At 37.8% G+C, this 13904-nt stretch overlaps 2 long non-coding RNA genes across 2 annotated transcripts; both read left to right on the forward strand.

Moving 5' to 3' along the window:
- The first annotated feature begins 4629 nt into the window (after window positions 1-4629).
- Window positions 4630-5314, forward strand: LOC116287687 (uncharacterized). Its single transcript, XR_004196096.2, has 3 exons — window positions 4630-4680; window positions 4927-5084; window positions 5173-5314. It is a non-coding gene; the product is annotated as an uncharacterized LOC116287687 (long non-coding RNA).
- Window positions 5313-6949, forward strand: LOC148908453 (uncharacterized). Its single transcript, XR_016120638.1, has 3 exons — window positions 5313-5335; window positions 6282-6614; window positions 6857-6949. It is a non-coding gene; the product is annotated as an uncharacterized LOC148908453 (long non-coding RNA).
- Window positions 6950-13904: the final 6955 nt, after the last annotated feature.

The raw sequence follows: 13904 nt of genomic DNA on the forward strand, positions 1-13904 counted from the left end.
ATGCCAGAGAATCTCAAAGAAGGAAATTGCGTTCGCCAATGCTGGTGGGCAAAAGGTCGGTTGCTCTGAAGCATGAATAGGTTGGTTTTAGGAGGAGGGACACTTGTCCCCTTTGTAGAAATGCCGAAGGGGGTTAGCAAAGTGATCCCTTTCCACGGGCTCGATGAAATAATTGAGAAAATGCAGTGACCAGGTTGCATGAGAGTGATCTAAAAGTTGCGTTAACTGTTTTAGTACATACAAACGTCCACAGTCAAGAGTCAGTATCAAACTTAAGTTTAGCTTTGAGTTAATGTATATTGTTTCTGCAATGTACATTTTTTCCAGACTTAAACAAATATGTAAAATCAATGCAGCCAGTTGAGTATTTTTCGTAGCAAATATCTTAATTTTCGTAAAACATTGGTTAGATTTTAAAATGTAGTCCATTGTAGGGCATACTGCGAGAACAAAACTGATACTATTTATGTGAATATACGAATCACAGAATACTATAAACTAACATACTGTTACATTATGCAATAAGAAATAACAACCAGTTGGATATTTTCAAGTTGCGTTAAGAGTGACGTCAATAAAATGCAAAATAGATTCTTCAAAAAAATCTTCACGGTGATTAGCGATAGCGTGCGCATCTGTTGCGTATGAATTATAGCGCAAAAAGAATTGTTGGTCACGAGCATATTTAGCGTTGCATCCCCGTGGAGTGGGTCGATACCAAAGGAAGATTCTTCATTGATTTGACCTCCCTTTTGTCTGTATTCCTCTACTACTTCAGCTGCAGATGGTACTTGACTGGGCAACAGTGAGCGGCAACGGAAATTATCTCGAAAACGGATGTTCAGGAACCACCCTTTACCTAATATGAAAAACAAAACTTAATTTAGAAATTTTAAAGTGCCGGTGCAATTAAGAAAAAACTTTATCCCTTATCAAGTGAAACAAATATCTGATTACCTGGTATTGTCCTCGTGTTCTACTACTGTAGCTCTCTTTATTGCTTATTTGTATGATCGCAAATACGCGGCATCAACAGTCAGCACTTATGTTTCAGCTATAGGGGTATAGCCACAGATTGTATGGATTTCCGGATGCAACCAAAACATTTTTTATAGTTCAAATGTGAAAGGTTACTGTAAGGTTTCCCATCCTTTGGACTGCAGATTGCCAATTACTGTCCCCAGTTTTGGATAGAATAGTTGGAGCAGCCTCGCAGATAACTTGTTCGCAATTTCACAAAAGCCTATTTAAGGCCATGTGCTTGTTTGCCTTTTTTACATTTTCGAGAGTGGGGTAAATAACAGATTCTCCTTCTGGTAACACTATACAGTTACATCATGTCACTCAGCTTTTCAATAATAAGAACCAAGTTGAGGCACTCAAGGTACAGTTGTTAATTACAAACACAATTACAATCAGCGACCTTTCTCACTTGTGGTTTCTCGACAACTTTCCTTTTGTCCGGTTTGAGCACTTACTAGAAAACCTTGCACTAAGAGGCTACAGTGGGGGTGCTCTTTTTGTCATGCCTGATGGCAACCCGGTTCCTAGATCCTTTTTTACCGATAAGTTGGCGATAGCTCTGCGGTATTGTAGTCTTGATCCCTCTAAGTATAAAGGACATAGCTTCCGCATCGGAGTTGCTTCTCATGCTGCTGATAAGGGGATGTCTGATGCGCAGATCCGAACCATGGGGCGCTGGAAATCCAATGCATTTTAAAAATACATACGTATTCAATCTGTTTCAACTTAATGTTGTTGATCAGTGTTGCAGAGGATTAGGCTGATTAGCAAGGGCAGCAGCCATGGTCGTTCGTGCCTGTTTCTTCAACTTTTAAGCAATCCCTGTTGATTGGCAGGTGCATTCAAAGGGGATCATGCCATGTTCTTATAAGTTTTCAGCTTTGAACTGTCTGATCAGCAAGGGCAGCAGAGGCAGGCCAAAGTTTCTTTTTACATTACAATATAGTATTTAATTAATATGAGTTTTCTGAATCTGATTAGCAAGAGCAGCAGATTCAGATCACTTGTAACGGGGTTGTGCTGCTTTTCCTTTGGATGGGGTGTGCATCATAATCTATTATCTCTTCGACATAATATGATGATGCTTTGGCGTTTGTAGCCCACATCTTTACTGGGGCAAAATTAAATTGAAGAATTGTAATTTTTATTTTATGAATATTATTTGATTAAAGCGGCTATGCTCAATTGGGCATGGCCAATATAGTCCAATGTTGGATTAAGTGTTTATATATCTTTGCCAAGTAAACTAGTTTCATTCCTGACCATCCGATTTGATCAATACTAAAAGCCATATTCATATCTCCATCTATAGGTTCAGAAATTTTTTAAGCCCAAGGTTAATGCCAAGTCCTGTTTGTGTGGGGAGGTGTTCTCATTCCATCTTGAGCAGGTCCATGGCCTTCATAAATGCAAATGGCAGTGAAGACCACATTCACAATTACATCCGATTCACAAGGCCAAACATTGGATGTAATAAGGTGAAGCTCAACTTTTTTTATACACCCATTACAGGATCCTGCAAAACTGACATGAATTGCACATGTACCATGGTAGCTTCTATAGACAAAGGCATGGTTACTAGAAGAAAACAACTTTTTAACAGCTACGTCTACATTGAAAGTTGCTCGATGTGTTCAATTAATTAATTGCATTAATTCATTAATTGCACAGTATTAAGAAAAAAATCATGATAGTTCTTTGACCAAACAGAAACGAGTATTTTATGTAGGCGTGATATTAACACAGTAACCCTATTTTTTTATTCCTGACCATCCGATTTGATCAATACTAAAAGCCATATTCATATCTCTATCTATAGGTTCAGAAATTTTTTAAGCCAAAGGTTAATACCAAGTCCTGTTTGTGTGGGGAGGTGTTCTCATTCCATCTTGAGCAGTCCATGGCCTTCATAAATGCAAATGGCAGTGAAGACCACATTCACAATTACATCCGATTCACAAGGCCAAACATTGGATGTAATAAGGTGAAGCTTAACTTTTTTTATACACCCATTACAGGATCCTGCAAAACTGATATGAATTGCACATGTACCATGGTAGCTTCTATAGACAACGGCATGGTTACTAGAAGAAAACAACTTTTTAACAGCCACGTCTACATTGAAAGTTGCTGGATGTGTTCAATTAATTAATTGCATTAATTCATTAATTGCACAGTATTAAGAAAAAAAATCATGATAGTTCTTTGACCAAACAGAAACGAGTATTTTATGTAGGCGTGATATTAACACAGTAACCCTATTTTTTCACTCCTGACCATCCGATTTGATCAATACTAAAAGCCATATTCATATCTCTATCTATAGGTTCAGAAATGTTTTAAGCCAAAGGTTAATGCCAAGTCCTGTTTGTGTGGGGAGGTGTTCTCATTCCATCTTGAGCAGTCCATGGCCTTCATAAATGCAAATGGCAGTGAAGACCACATTCACACTTACATCCGATTCACAAGGCCAAACATTGGATGTAGTAAGGTGAAGCTTAACTTTGGCCACGACCAAAGCAGTGGCTCCCACATCAAGAGAAGATTGGGGGGACATCAAAGGAAGAGACTGCCTAGAAAGAAGGTATGTTTGATCACTGATAAAGTGTACCTGACTGTGTGGTTCCAGGAACCCACTACAAATGGTTGCACATATTACAGTGCTACTAGCAGTAAAATTAAGTACAGGAAATAATCTCAGAACATCGCTTTATTTGGCTTGTGGATGGTCTGGAATTGTAGCTTACCAGACTCTGCTCAATCTTATGGCCAGAAATGGCCATGATATGCCTCTAAGGAACTCCTGGTTTGACAGCGTTGTGACCGATGTGCTTTTTACGCTCTGGTTGGTGTAGACCTTTAACAAATTGGCACCAATGGAGATATTTTTCATCATTTTTGCCAGATTGTTCACACCAAGTGGCTTGTTTTCGTACCATACTGGGTTGTGGACATTATTACACTATACATACAAGCAAAAGAAAGTCAAGAGAAGAAATTTCTGAAAACCAACACCAGAAATGGAAATGTGTAGCACTTTAATATTAGTAAGATTTATAAGGATTTGTATACCTGACAAAATTTGTCCTATTACAACTACTACTGATATGCTTGGTAAATATAATTTAAAATTTTCTTTTTGTATTATGTTTTTGCAAATAACAATAGGGTATGGCAATTGAAACTTGTAATTTCAACTTAAAGGCACTTACGAGATGCTGTACTTTGTGGTGAGGTAAATGTTATTTTTGTTTTTCCTTGATTTGTTTTATAGTGGATGCATGAACATAGCAGCTGGACGAAAAGTCACAAAGTCCTCTCCATTGATGACCAGTAACTGGTCCACTGATAAGGAGCGGTGAGGATTTGGATGTTATCATTTTATCATATTGCATACTTCTTAAACCTTCAATTTCAAAGTAATCATCAAAGAGGATTTTTTTAAAATCGAATTTCAACAAGGTTTGCATTTATCTCTCTTAAACAGTTCCACTCATACCTTCCCTCACCCTTTTAGTTTCTGTAGTATATTTCTCCCACGCTTTGTTCACAGAGGCGTCTCCAAGCACAGTAATTAAAATCTGTTGTTCCTGTAACAATGTGAAGCTTGATTTCGATAGAGCTATGTGGTCAGCACTTCGAGTAGTATTACCAGAGGTAGGTGCAGCTTCACAACTTATAGTACGCTTCGGACCTTCTTCCCAGATAAGGATATCAGTATTATCCGAGTTTGCAGTATGCAGCTCAAAGAATCATTCCTAAGAGACTTGATCAAGCTTGACAAGGTAGAGGAAGATTTCTTGACAAGACTTCAATGAAATGTTGTCAACCGAAAAAGGTTCTTCTGAGAGCAACTGGTTTATTGGGAGTTGTTATTAATACTTACACGTCCATATTTTTTAGGGAAACTCGTATAGGAAAAGAGACTGGACCAAACTGCGGCTGCAGCAGAGGTCGTATGGACAAATATGACGATAGGTCCAAAGTCCACATTTTAAAGAGATTCAATGCCCTCGCAGACACAAACCTCCAGAACGTTTACCTTATCGCTGGCAGACAAGGTACAGTATGATTTTCTTTCTACATCATTTATTGTTGTTTATTATTTTTTGTGGGAGAAACAATTAATGAAGTTGTATTTTATTGCAGGTCGCGGTGGTAAGTGTTACCAAGATAACCCTGCCCATAAAGGACCAACAATTACAAATACTTTGTATCCAATAAAAAGACAAACAGTATACAAGTAAGTCAGCCAGCTTTTCAGTTCGTCCATGGCATAACTTACCGTCGAGTCAGAACAGTAAGAAGCAAGGTAAGTTCACATTTTCAAAATGCATTTTATACACTACTTATTAACTGGCAGTGACAACAGAAATATAAAAACAAAAACTCATATTTTGCTTTTGGCTGATTCGGATTTTACGCAAAAAATAGTGATAAAGGATAGGATTAAAAATTGAAATGTTGCCAAAAGAAGTATATATAGTCATCGTTTTAGTTGTAAAAATCAAACGAGTGATATAGTGAGATTTTTATTCTCATACTTTATGAGTGAAATGCTACATAATTTTTTACAAGTTACGGCAAAAAATGCTCAACATCACTTTTCAGCCTTTGAAGAGACTTGAACTTTCTATAAAGCGCACGTGCAAAACTTAAAAGTCTCTTATTTGACTTAAAGCAGTGTATGACGGACCTCGTTCCCCGGCAAGTACATCACATTCTAGCTCTGTATGAAAATGCGTTTTACAGGCCGTTTTGATGCTCTCAAGTGTCAGGTCTTGCTTTTGAGGAAACGGTAGAAGTTTTGTATCATTGCAGAATATTGAGCAAGTCATAACTTTGAAAGTGTTGGAAGAACTCACACTCTATTAATATACATATATAAATATATTTGTATATAGTTTTAATAAACGCTGATTGTTTTATATCCGATGTAAACTATATATTCGTCGTCTCATCATTCATGATGGTGTTTCATTTATAAATTTGAGTTTATATCACAGATGCACAAGAACCTTTAAAAAGTGTGTTGTTTCGGTTTTTTTGTTTTGTTTTGTGCTTGTTTCGTTTTGTTATTTAATATTTATGTTTCGACCGGCTTGAATGGCACCATGTCTGGCCTAAAATAATTTCTGCCGTACATGTGTCCGAGCCACTGTTATTTTAAGCCCTGTGTACACATGATGATGTAGACATTTTAACATATTGCATAGATTTCAAAATAAATTAGTATTTTTTCTGCTATTAATCATTAGGAAAGTAACTACATCACTGACCAGACTGAAGAAGATATAGGTACAGACAGATACAAGACACAGATCAGTTAAAGTTACTTAAAAAGCTCACTGAAGTAAAAGTCCTTCGATGTGCTCAAGTGCATTATCCCAGATCTGTTCCATACTCAAATGAAGATTCACACGAGAGGACGCCAGATTCTCAAAGATCCAGTGTTAGTATAAGCTACTTCATTGGTTACCCTTAAGATCAAGGAAAAGAGACTACCAAGGCTTCGAAAGATCATTTCGCCAACTTCTAAAAGAGCGTTTGTATTCAACTTCTTCTCTCTAAAAGCCAAGAGCAGAAATAAAGTAAGATCAATTATATCTCGTCTTTGATTTGATAAGTATAATTTAGTCTGTAAATCCTTCTTCAAGCTTAAAATTACGAAATTAGTTTGGTATCCCAGTCACTCTCACTGTTTACGCCATCTTGAATTTGCTCAAGGACCTTAATCCTTTTATCCGTTTACCACAGGGTTTTCTTAAAAACGAAGCAAGGCAAGCATCATTTGTCTTCGAGATATTAACCAGATATATTTGTATTTTAACAGATCGTGCACTGGTTCCAGAACAAAAGAAGAAAGGAAAAAGAGGGAAATTATACACCAGGGGATTGAGGGGGAGAGGCTAGCCTTATTCCACAGCCTGAGAATTACAAAATTTTGTAACTTCTGGTATCATATTTCTGGTCAATAAACATGTACATCTCAGTTGTTGTGTGAGTTTTATTTCCCATAGATCATCCATCAAATACATAAAACAGAGCAAGAACACAGAAAACTGTGAAAAAAGTGATTTCAAAAAGCGTAAAAATTGGGCTTTGTTGCACAGCAGGTTCAATATATTTAACTGCCTGCTTTAAAAGTTTTTTTTTTTTGCCTTCTGTAATTCCTACACGGAACGAATTAGACAACAATATTTGTAACTCAAAATCTTTAAACATATTTTTTTAAATCAATCTCACCACTGTAAAGAATATAATCAACTTTTAAACATATCTTTAAGTAGGCAGGCCTCCATACTGCAAACGCTACTGCGTCTTCAACAGTCTGCTCTGAATTCATATATTTAAAATCGCATGTAAGCCCCCTCCATTTTGTGAATGCAATGATGGTTCAGTTGAATCAGCTTGTTATTATTTCTTTCACTCTCATCCTTTACTCTCAATATGCCACTATTCGTACAGCCCTTTTTGTCAGTTTTCACACAGCTTTATGAGAACTATACCACTGATAAATAAAAGGTTGATCACTTTTTGAACGGATCTCCCAATTTAAGTGTTTCTAATTATCTTAATTTGTTTCTAAAAGTACAAAAATATATCATTGAAACAAAAAGGTTTACGAAAGATTCATTATACATTCGTAAAAAAGAAATAATTCTTTATAAATTCACTTATGTATAGCTATAACATAACTAACAATTTATATTATTGTTTATAACTTGTAATTATTGTCGATAATATTATCTTCATGTAACTATCGTTTAATCATCTACTGCCGATAACTGATCAATATTAATCAACTAATCTTATCGATTAATATTGATTATGAAATTAAACCAGCCAACCCTGACATGCAGTTTAACATGCTGGGTGTTTTCACATTTTTTCATATTTTTTACCTTCAAGGAAATTTTAATCTCATAGCAACTAAAGTAAGGGAAATTAATTGTAAGTTAAAATATAAGATTACAAGATTAGTAAAGCCTGGTTTCCATATGATCGCTCATGATCGCCGGATTGCTGAAATTATTGATGCATGAATCGCTCATGATCGCTATCAGTTTCTGACATGTTTCCATTAGGTCGCTGAAGTTTATGCTACAGCGAGCTCCACTTGAGTTTGTGGCTCTTTTATGAGCAAACGGATATTATGGTAAGTCGTAATCCATATGAGCCACGCGTGGTAGCATAGCGTTTTGACAACATGGCGGACGAAGAAAGCGTCTTTCTACGAGGAAGCAGTGTTCTTCTGCTTGCTTTAGCCAAGTGAAGATCACATTTGAAACAGAAAAGATCTCATCGATTTTGGGTGAGACGTCTTCAAAAACAGAAAACAGCAAGGTCTTTACCACAACCTATTCGATGAGCTTCCACTGTTTGATCGAGAATATTCCTGTTGTCCAGACATTCATACTTTCGGATTTCTTCCCTTAAGGCTGCACTATCATGACTTTCAGCCATATTGTGTAGAAATAACTTGAACTCAAAATCAATCTAGAATATACAGTCTTCACTCAAGGCCAATGTTTTGTTTAGTACGTTGCTATGGCTACCAAAACTGACAGATGTGTTATGGGATACATTTTGATCGCTCTATCGCTGACATGTGTTTCCACATAATCGCTAACGATCGCTCACGATCGCTCGATCGCTGAAAAGTGTTTCCATATAATCGTTCACGATCGCTGGCATCATTTTCAGCGATCCGGCGATCGTGAGCGATCATATGGAAACCAGGCTTAAGAGAAGCATTGCGAATGAGTCAAAGCATTAGAAGCGAAAAAACTCTTGTGGCACAACAAGATTGTTATATCTCCTCGAAATTCCTCAATGAAACCAAAATACCAGGATTTTATAATGATTCCTTGCTTGCTTGCCCAAATCCTCAACCAAAATATGTGTTTTTATATCCACAAATAATTTATTAAGCCCTTCACTCCCAAGACTCTGAAGGCGAAGCTGAAGAGTCATGGGCAGCAGTTCTTTCTAACTTGGATTGACAAAAGTTTATTTATTTAACTCTAGGCGAGTTCAGACCCTACGATCACAAAGGACGTGCAGTAATCTTTGGATTTGGAGAAATCTGATGTCTCTTATTCTCATAATAACTCGTATTCATTCAAGATTCCAAGCGCAAACAAAAATCAAACGCCGAACGAAAACTGACTTAAATAGTCTGTTTGATGAGCATGTAAAATCCAACAAAATCGCACAAAGTATAGATAATTTACCATGAAACATTGCTAAATTCCCAAAGAAGCATTAAAGCATAATCTATTTCGGATATTTAAGTTTTTTTCAAGCAATAAATCGTTCAACTTGAAGCTAAATTGTTAAGAATGAATCCCGCCAAAACATGGCGACGAGCAACCGAACTCTTTACGGTCAATTCAACTCTAAAATATCGCTCTAAATAAAATAATTAAACAATATATAGCTAAAATGATAGGTAATTTACCTTTAGGATGCTATATGAGCCCGTAAAGATCCATATTTGAGGATTAAAAGAAGGATTTTTAGTCAGAAAATATTCACACAACAACTTCTCTCGTCGACTGCTCCTCTTATACCACGTGACTGCCTCGTTTACACGTCAACACAAACCAGCACCACAGGGGAGGGGAGGGGATTGATTCATGGTTCAGAGTGACTTTATAACATTTTTCGGAGTGAAAATAAAATATTTCCGACAAACAACTCCAAAATATCTTTTGTCAAACGCACTATAACGATTATAAGACACTTTTATTTTATTTTTGCGAGAAAGTAAATCACTTAAACAAAATGAATTCTTGCTAAAGTTTTAAAGTTCTGAGTGTGATACAACACATTGGATCAATTCTATCTCGGGAAATCGTGTGCGATTTCCCATCCAACACGATCAGATTGGTTTCATTCGTAATCGCAAACGATCAGCTTGTACATCGTGCACGGTCAGTTTTGGATATCGTGCACCATTACGTAATTACATCAATCACTTTTCAGTTTGGATTTGCTTTCAACTCATTCCTATACGTCGCTAACAAATATTCGCGCATAAAAATCGTCATCAGGTTTTTAACAACACCACTGAATGTTTTAAAATCCCGCGGCCTTTGGATACCGGCCTTTTAACGGTATATTTGTGTTTTAATGATATTTGTAAATATAAATGAAGTAAAGGAATGAAGTAAGTGTGCTTGAGCATGACCATGAGCTCTCTCTAAGGATTAGCGCTGTTACGTCAGCGTATTCAAAAATATACGGATTGGACCGTCCACAAGAAGCTGGAGACGGTATTCAATAAATAGCTTTTTGTTTCTTTTGCTGCATGGCTTAGCTAGCTTAATGGCAACCTCACCCCTAACTCAATATTTCAACATTCAGCTTTTCACGCCATGTTGAATTAGTGCTGAAAATATAGTCAGTGTTTTTTTACATTTCAGTTATCACGTTTCGACTATGGTCAAACGTCAAAATTTACGTGAGCCGAACCTAATATCATCAATTATCATCCATTTTATTTAGTTTTCAATGTGAAGTTCGATCTGAGCCTTGTTTTCCATCCATTAATTTTTGCTTCTTGCGCCCTTTAGCCCTCATTCTTCATCATCTTTTTTCCCCTTACCTTTTCTTCTTTCTCCTTCTCTTCTTTCTCCTTCTCTTCTCCCCCCCCCTTATTCTTCTCCATCTCTTCTTCTTTTAGATGTTTGTTCTCTCTTTCTTCTTCTTCTCTTTGCTCAGTGTCTGGTGTTCCTATGAATTAGTTAAACAATACTCATATATATTAATCCAAAGTTACTGAAGTCCAGGTCGAGTTTCCTATGAGTCAATATATTGTCGATGAGGCGCGTAGAAAACAAGAACGAGTACTCTACTTGTTTTAGCATAAACCTACTAGACAAATGTATTATGGTATTGAAAGCAAAGAATGACACTGAAAAGTTTACTGAAAAACGACGGTCAGTCGGCGGCTTTGCTTCACTCATCATTGCCAACTCGACTTAACTTCTCAATTTATATCTATTTTTATCTTTTTGTCTCTGTTATTACGGTCAAAACTTTCTTTCCAATATATTTCACCTGTTCTTTGAGAAAATCGTTTTACCATCCCTTCGCCATCTCGTAATCAGTTGTTGCACATAAAAATCTCAGTGACATATATAACAGCCGCTTTTTCCTTAAAATCAGTTCTTCAGCCCAAAACGTCTAATCCTTTCTTTATACAGTCTCGTCTTTTCTACAATAGATTTGTATATACTAGATGATATTCTAAGCAACGTTTCGGGGGAAAAAGAAAAAATGTTGACTAACTCACCAGTATTAGCTTATCCCGAGATGGACGCACCCTTCGTTCTTGATACCGATGCCAGTAATCACGGCATCGGGTGTGTTTTTTCACAGATACAGGACGGTGTTTAAAGGACTGTAGCATTCTCTAGCCGCACTCTCTCTAAGTCAGAACGTAACTACTGCACTACGCGAAAGGAACTTTTAGCTATTGTGTCTGTGTTCCAACTTCAACTGTATTTAAACCTTTTGTGTGGTTCTGTCACCATCTTCATCTTTCTGTGCAAGGTATTCGGGACATTGTATCAGCATTGCAGTGCTGCTGTCCTTGACGGTACACGATGGCAAAGTCAAAGGTGCTGAGGAGGGCAACCCAACGAGCCAGTTAACCTTCAGGTTTCTTAGTTTTCAAGATAAATCTCAATGGTGCATGGTCAGTTCGAACCGTAAACTTGCTGATCTGTAAGTAGTGCTTGTATCGTTTCATAAATTCAGACAGACTTGTCTGGTCACCCGTCGATTACGGACATTGATGAACAGCTGAGTCAGCCATCAAATAACGTAAAGGAACCACGAGTTACCGCATGTACTGTTAAGATTGAGCCCGAATGGACCTACCAGTACTTGGCACAGCAACAAATGGCTGACCCTACACTTAAGAATTTTATCGAGCTGAAGAAATCTTCTAGCTAGCGCCCTTCTTGGGAAGTAGTATCACAAGAAAATACCACCATCAAAGCTCTATGGGCCTAGTGGGACCGTCTGAAGGTACAAGATGCTGTTCTCTACCGGAAATGGGAAAGTGAGAGCGGAGATGAATTGACATATCAGATTGTGCTACCCTATAACCTACGAGAACAAGCACTAGCAGCTCATCACAACCATACAACAGCAAGCCATGGTGTTTTTGTACTCGCTCTTCGAATACGGTACTATTGGCCTGGTCTAACTGCTCAAGTCCATAGATGGGTCACTCGTTGTCATGAATGTGAAGCTAAGAAGAGTCCAGGAAAGAAACGACGTGCCCCCTTAAAACAGTACATCGTTGGAGCGCTCATGGAAAGGATTGCAATGGATATCCTAGGACCCTTGCCGGTCACACAAAGAGGTAATCGGTACATTTTGTTTATCTCTAATTATTTTACTAAATGGACTGAAAGCTGTGCCATACCTGACCAAGCAGCAACTACAGTCGCCGAAAAGGTAGTATCTGATTTTGTGTGTAGATTTGGAGTAACAAGACAAATACACAGCGATCAAGGGACCAACTTCGAGTCCAAAGTTATATCCGAAATTTGTAAACTTTTGGACATTGAAAAGACAAGAACAACCGCATCACATCCTCAATCTGACGGGCAGGTGGAGAGATTTAATAGCACCTTAATCGAGATGCTTCGCGGCAAACCACAACAAGACCAAAAAGATTGGGATTTCCAACTTCCTATGTGCATGATGGCATACCGCTCAGCAGTACGTGACAGTAAAAGCTACACTCCAAATCAACTGATGCTAGGTTGCGAAGTGGAAGTACCCCTAGATGTAATCACAGAGAAAACTCCAGATGCACCACCAATACCTGGTGAGTACGCAAAGGCACTTAGGAGAAGATTAGCTGAATCGTTCGACAATGTACAACAACATCTGAAACAAGCAGCAACCAGACAGAAAAGGAATTATGACAAGAAGCTTGCCTGGAGGCGACTCCAGGTAGGTGAAAGTGTTTGGTTGCATAACATTCGAAGGAAGAAGGGCAGAAGCGCCAAGCTGGACTGTCCCTGGGAAGGACCCTTCTTGGAAGTGGCCGCACTGTCGGATGTCGTCTACAGGATTAAAAAGACAGCCACCTCTAAGCCTAAGGTAGTCCACGTGGATCGTCTCAAGCCATACCTTGGTCCACCTTTGAAAAGTTGGCTAGCCGAGGAAGGAAAGAGAGGAAAGAAGGGTGAAAGAAAAGAGGAAGAAAAGGGAGGAAAGAAGGAGGAAAGAAAAGATGAATGTAAGAAAGGAAAGAAGGATGAAAGAAAAGAAGAATGTAAGAAAGGAAAAAAGGATGAAAGAAAAGAGAAAGGAAAGAACAGAAAGGTAAATAAAAGCCCGAAGGCAACCGAAGAAGAGAAAGATCTCAGAGAGCAGCAAAGAGATCAAAAAGAGAAGAAAGACAAGGAACAGGGTGAAAGAAAAAGGCCGAAAAGAACAATAAGAGCTCCAAAGAGATTTGGTGATTGGATTAGACATAACTCGGTGATTTCAAGACACAGTAAACATTAACAAGTCAATTATTAAGTTATCAGGAAAGTTGAACATTTTCGATTTGCGGAGTAAATCACATCTACATGAGACTGTGCACACCTTGTGTAGCACGATTTCCAGTGGCCAAACAGAAGAAAGTCGAGAAATAAAATGTTCAAAAAGACAAAACAATGTTAACTGTTAGACTCTAAACTTTGATTGATTAGTTATAGACTTAAACTTTTATCCAATTGATGTAACCATTAGTTTTGTTGACATGTTTGCAATTTTCCGCACTGAGACAGTGCTTATTAGAGAGGGGAGTTGTGTAGCGACTGACGTACCCCTCCGCTAGTGGGGGACAAAATGTAACATAG

This window comes from Actinia tenebrosa, unplaced genomic scaffold, assembly GCF_029948245.1.
Source record: "Actinia tenebrosa isolate PJP-AT-01 unplaced genomic scaffold, QUT_ActTen_1.0 PGA_scaffold3__52_contigs__length_22856419, whole genome shotgun sequence".
NCBI classification, from domain to species: Eukaryota; Metazoa; Cnidaria; class Anthozoa; order Actiniaria; family Actiniidae; genus Actinia; species Actinia tenebrosa.